We start from the raw sequence: 6,415 nt of genomic DNA, 5'->3' as shown, positions 1-6,415 counted from the left end.
CGGAAGGGGAGGTGCGTCCCATTCAATTGAATGGGCGCGTGCGCCCTGTGCCGCCGCGCACAAGCCCCATTGTTTCCAATGGGGCTCGAGCATAGGCGGAATTTGCCTTACGCGGCGGGATCCGGAACGGATCCCCCGCGTAAGGCAAGGATGGACTGTATCTTATTCCATTCTACCTGCACAATATCCTTTGCTGAAGTTTTTATATTTTGAATATATATTTCCAGACTTTATAATTATTATATTATTAAAACTGTCTGTTAATATTACCCAGTCTTCATATCTGTTTTAAGGGGCTTATGTTTAAATAATATATTGCTGTTTTATTGTACTTTTAAAATACCAGAACTTTTTCTTTCTGATTTTGGTTATAATATAGTACTTTGAAATACAGACTGTCAAAGCCTTTGGGATCTTCCAGATTTTCTATCTGTTTTATTTTTTTTAGCAAACAAAAGTCTACTGTATAGCTTTAATAGTCATATGGAGAATTAAGAAGAATTGTAAACATACCTAATATTTTTAGGATCAAATTGTAAGGTAGCAGTCTTATAGAAACATAGAAGAAATGTATGAGATTTACATATGAAAGAACATATTAAAGCTTTTGAGTTGTAATATTTCTAGGGGCTATCAGATGATGGCTTTAATCCTTCCCCTGTTGTCACTTACATGTTTCATTACATGTGTAAATCAGGGTAGTGAACCTTTGGCCTTATATCCACCTTACCCAGCATGCTAAAAGAATGGGGCTTGTCTTCTAAAATTTTCAGAGTCAAGGGCTGCATCCACATGGCAGAAATAATCTGGTTTGACTCCACTTTAACGGCCATGGCTATTCTATAGTGGGGTCAAACTGGATTATTTCTGTCATGCAGATGCACCCAAAGATTCTTCAGCCTGGATTTGCAGAGAAATCTGGCCATCTAAATGTTCATACACTATTCAAAGTGATATTATCAGTATAGTTTGCCATTTAATTTGAAGAGCAAAAGACGAATGGGCCTTGCTTTTGGTTCTATGAACTTATTGTGTGTTTTAACTATTTACAATTGCTGTAAAGATTTATATTAAAAAAATTCCATACATTTATCTGAGGAACATGTAAATAACTTCCATTTAGGATTGTTAATCCAAGCTAATTAACTGATCATAGTAATCAGTCTAGAGGACATTCACATATCTGAGTCCCACCATCCTAGGTCATAACTTGACATACTCTTGAGAGGCAGGTTTGTAGTAAACCAGCTCGTGCTAGAATCAACTGGCTCTGGTTTATGCTGGATTGCTTTTGGATATATGAGGACTTTCCTCAGGGAATAGTTACACATTGAGATATGTGAACTGGTTACTTAGTACCAACGAATCTTAGCAGACTACATGAATTGATTCCATTTGAAATTAGTTCATTTGAGGTGAGATAGGAATTGAGGTGATAATCTGTAGCAGTTTATTCACACAACATATAATGAAAGAATAGACCTGTGTATGAGCCAAGGTTGACTTTTGTTAAGCGAAAGTCCTCTGGTCGTGGCATTATCTTCATATAGTGCAATCTGTTAAAGTGTACCCTATGTTTTATATATGAATACGCCAGTGCTACTATAGTTATATCTTGAATATAAAATATATATTTTTATAATGTTCATACCTGTGTCTCTTACTGTTGCTGATCTTCCACTGAGAGTTCATAAAGTATTCATGACAGACTCATTTGGGGAGGTTGAAGCCTCACCAAAAGAACAAGAGTTGTAGGTATATTATCTGACTCAAGCTCACCAGCCTAAATGTGAAAATGCAAATCCATTGTATCCCACAAAAGCTCACCTAAAGATTAATTAGGCTCGTTAAAACCACAATAATGAATGAGCATCTTCCTGATGCATGTAGTCAGCTCACTCTTTCTTTATCTCATCCTTTACACAAATGAGTAAGCAGGGCTATCTTTTGGCCCTCCAGCTGTTTTGAACAGCAATTTTGAAATTGTTTTCTCTTTTTTTTAAAGACTAGTGTTTCCTCCAATTTTATCCCTGAGGTATTTTGGATTGCAGGTTCCAGAAATCCTCATTTTTAACGAATTTACATCCTATAGTGCCCAAACCTTGGTGGGGAGGGGAAAGGCTTCATCTCACTGGGAATATTCTTTTGCCAATATAACTATGATGGTTTATTTAAACTAACAAACTCCAAAAGCTGCTGTTCGGGTGCAACTTGCTGCCTCTTAATAGCCACACCATACTAAGACCCGGTACAGACAGCCCAAAAAGGGCAGTCTGCTGGTGCCTAGTTTTCCGCCGGGGAGGACATGCAGGGGACAAACCACGCTGTTTCCCACCGGCAGAAAAAGGATCCGCAAAAAGCGGGTTCTTTTTGTGGCACGATAATGATACCGCAGTGTGCCAATGGCGCACTCACAATGTCAGCATCGTGCGATCTTTGATCGGATAGAAAAGCGGTATACAAATAAAAGTTTTATTATTATATTTATTAATTTTTATTATGATGTGCGGACGCTAAGCATCCATCACGGCAAAATGGCAGCGCCCATGTAAGCAACGCCCCGAGGCAGCCCTAGCACGTTGAGGCCCGTCTGTACCGGACCTAATACAGGCATAAAAAGTTAACAAAGGGAAGCTCTTTTTTATAAAGTCTTTTTATGCCCACTCAGCTCCACCCTCTTTTCTCCTCGTTATCTGACTAGCTGAAATTTTTAGCAGCATCAGTATGGGAAGTTAGTGAAGAAAGGCTGGCGAACAGAGGCTTTGGTGTTGGTGTGTAGCAGTGTGTCTGCAGTAAATAATGCAATAAAGCTTGAGCTGGCTGCTGAAAAGTTCTCAGCTCAACCCACTTCCCAAAATCTGAGTGTAATTTTGTCACTGTACTTTGAAAATGTTCCTTTGTATTGTATATTGCTAATTTGCAGGATTGTAGCTCTAATTTCTGATTTTTTGCAAATCATTGATAGAACTATGTCAACGAAAAGTGTGACATTTTCAAGTGCTGAACTTTGGTCCATCATGAAGTTCCTGTTCTTCCAGAAGAAAACTCCAAACGAAACCAAAGATTGTATGGTGCAAACATTGAGTGACAAGTGCCTGCCATACTCAGCTGTGAAGAAGTTATGTGCAGCAAGGTCTGGGAGGCCTTCAACAGTGTCAGCTCCTGAAATTGAGTATGTTCATGACCTGACTTTGACTGATAGGCAAGTCTCCACTAAAACAATTGATGAGACACTAGAGATATATTGGGAACGCATCAAAGGTCAACAGGAAAGCTCATGATCACAGTTTTTTGAGATAAAGAAGGTATTTTGATAACTGATTAAAGGAAGCATTGAATGAAGAATAGCAAGGGAAGCTGTGGAAAAGTGTTCTCTTTTTGCAAGACAATGCTGGCAAGAGAATAGATGATTTGAAGAATTTGAGGTTTAAGGCCATCCACTTACCAGATCTTGCTCTATCTGACTATTTCCAAGAGTTTGAAAAGAAGAAAGGTTTTGAATAATTCAGAGGTGATAGCAGCAGCAGAGCAGTATTTCAGTGACCAGCCATTAGGGAAAAAAAATTGGAAGGGTTAAAAGAAACTTGATGTGCCAACTGCATCGAACTTTGGGCTGAATATATACAATAGCATGTAAATTTGATGTCTGTACGTAATTTCCTTTGTGGTTGGGCGGAAACGAGAGCTTTTCAGCATCCCCTCATACTACCGACATGCATGGTTGCATACCACAGCCAAGGTAAAAAGCAGCTGTCCCAAACGTCTCTTATGGAGCATGTATAAACAGCAAAACAGAGAGAAAATGGGAAAGCAAATAAGCCTGCCTCTCCAGCAATGCCTGCCTAGCATGTTAAAACAACAACAATGTAGAATTGTAAGTTTGGACACCAAAATTGAAATCATAAGAAAGGAGGCTGGTAGAAGAAAGAAAAAAAGTCATCCCTGAATGTGTTTTGGGATAAGCTTTCAAATGGCCCCCAGAAGATTCACAATGTTTTTTTAGGTACCAGACCTGGTTGTTTCATTTTGCATGCTGATAGTTTTGGATAAAAACTTTGCTAAAACACATTGAACTGTGCTTCCTTTTTATGGTATAGGAATCATAGTTGGAAGAAACCTTGAGGGCCATATCGAGCCTCTGTTTAAAGACCTCCAAAGAAGGAGATTCCACCAAACTCTATGAAGGAGTGTCTTCCACTGTCAAACAGCTCTTACTGTCAGGAAGTTCCTCCTAATGTTGAGGTGGAATCTTTTTTCCTGTAGCTTGTATCCATTGTTCCGGGTCCTGTTCTCTGGAGCAGCAGAAAATAAACTTGCTTCCTCCTCAGTATGACACCCTTCAAATACTTAAACAGGGCTATCAAATCACCTCTTAGCTGTCTCTTCCCCAGGCTAAACATCCCCAGCTCCCTAAGTGTTCCTCATAGGGCATGGTTTCCAGACTCTTCACCATCTTGGTCGCCCTGCTCTGGATATGATCCAGTTTCTCAACCTCCTTTTTGAATTATGGTGCCCAGAACTGGACACAGTGTTCCAGGTGATGCCTGACCAAGGCAGAACACAGTGGCACTATTACTTCTCTCGATCTAGACACTACACTCCTATTGATGCAGCCTAGAATTGCATTGGCTTTTTAAGCTGCAGTATCACGCTGTTGGCTCATGTTCAGCTTGTGGTTTACTAGGGCTCCTAGATCCCTTTCACATAAATTGTTGTCAAGCCAGTTGTCCCCCATCCTATATCTATGCATTTCATTTTTTTCCTGCCTAAATGTAGTACCTTAGGTTTCTCCCTGTTGAAATTCATCTTGTTAGTTTTAGCTCAGCCCTCTTAATCTGTCAAAGTCATTTTGAATTTTAATCCTGTCCTATGGGGAATTAGCAACCTCTCCCAGTTTGGTATCATTTGCAGATTTAATCAGCATGCCCTCTATTCCTTCATCCAAATCATTGATAAAGATGTTGAATAGCACTGGGGCTAGTACAGATCCCTATGGCACTCCACTAGTCATCTCCAAGATGAAGAGAAGCCATTGCTAGGCACCCTTTGGGTTTGGTCAGTCAGCCAATTACAAATCCAAACACATAGATTGTAAATCAAGCCTGAAAATAAAAACCTTTCCCCCTGTATCACTGTAGAGATTTGGTGAGATTTGCTGAAACCAATCAGAAGTGATATTAATAACAAAACAATATTCTGAACAGTGAATAGTGAGCCCATACCTTTTACAACAGTCTGGGGGTGCGTTCCCACTATGATTTAAAGTGAATTGCTGATTGGGGTATATGACCATCGTTCCCATTTGAAACTGGTTCCAATCCTACTTTGATTGATTTATGTGACAATAAAGTGAGACAAACAGAAAAAACTTGGTTTTTCCAGTCACTAGTTTCCTAGCGGATCTTTTGAAAATAATCGATTCTGAAGTGTGTTGAACAAGTAGGGACGACGGATATGAATTGCATCATTCTGGAGGAAAGGGACTAATGGCAGAGGGATGTTTACCATACCTCCTCAGTTTTTGGTAGATCCACCATCCCCACCCCCCAGCGCTGCCTTTGTGCTTGTGGTGTGACTATGGGCGCATGATTTTTTTAAAAAAAAGATAGAAGATTCAAAGGCAAGTACTGTAGTTGCAAAACCAATAAATCAAATCTATTGATTTCTTTAAGAAAAATTGATAGAAGATTTGATTCATTGGTTTTGCAATTACTTGCCTCACTGATTGCCAGTAGGTGCAAAATCAATGAATCACATCTTCTATAATTTTAGTTCCCAAGCCAGGCTGCCCGAGCTGCTGCTTATATCACTAATAACGCACAGATGATTGACATGCATTTTGAAGTGCTGCAAACTAGTGGGGATGGCAACTGTGCCAAAAAAGAAGCAATTACAAGGGAATAATAATAATAAAAAAATCTGCTTTCACAGTGGCAACGATGGGCCTTTTGGAATCGATTTACCAACACGGAGCAGAATCACCCAAGTCCCAGATCTCCTTGTACAGAGGCAAAAGGAAGAGAAAGTATACCCTAATAATCAGAAGCATTGATCCCAGGAACATTGCATCAGGTTTATGGGCCCAGAATTACTGTGCACGTAACTCGTATTGAAACCACAAGACTTGAGTAAGTGCATATTGTGCTCTAATGTCTAGCGTTTTCTCGTTGCACATGCACACACATAATATTCAAATCTTGCAATTGGGGATACTACTGAAATGGAACTAAAAGTAATAATAATAATAGAATGTATATTCCGCTTTTTGCAAGGGATCAAAGCAGATTTCAACAATATAAAGATAAAACATGGTACAGTTAAAATTACAATAAAAAAATCCCATATCTTAACCCTCCCTCCAATCATAAAACAAAGTCAAATTCATAAAAAGAGATTAAATGATAAACTGAGTTAA

The sequence above is a fragment of the Sceloporus occidentalis genome, unplaced genomic scaffold (genome assembly GCF_023333645.1).
Source record: "Sceloporus occidentalis isolate IW3139 unplaced genomic scaffold, rSceOcc1.0.p SCAF_4, whole genome shotgun sequence".
Classification (NCBI taxonomy): domain Eukaryota; kingdom Metazoa; phylum Chordata; class Lepidosauria; order Squamata; family Phrynosomatidae; genus Sceloporus; species Sceloporus occidentalis.
Note: the sequence above shows the minus strand (reverse complement) of the source record.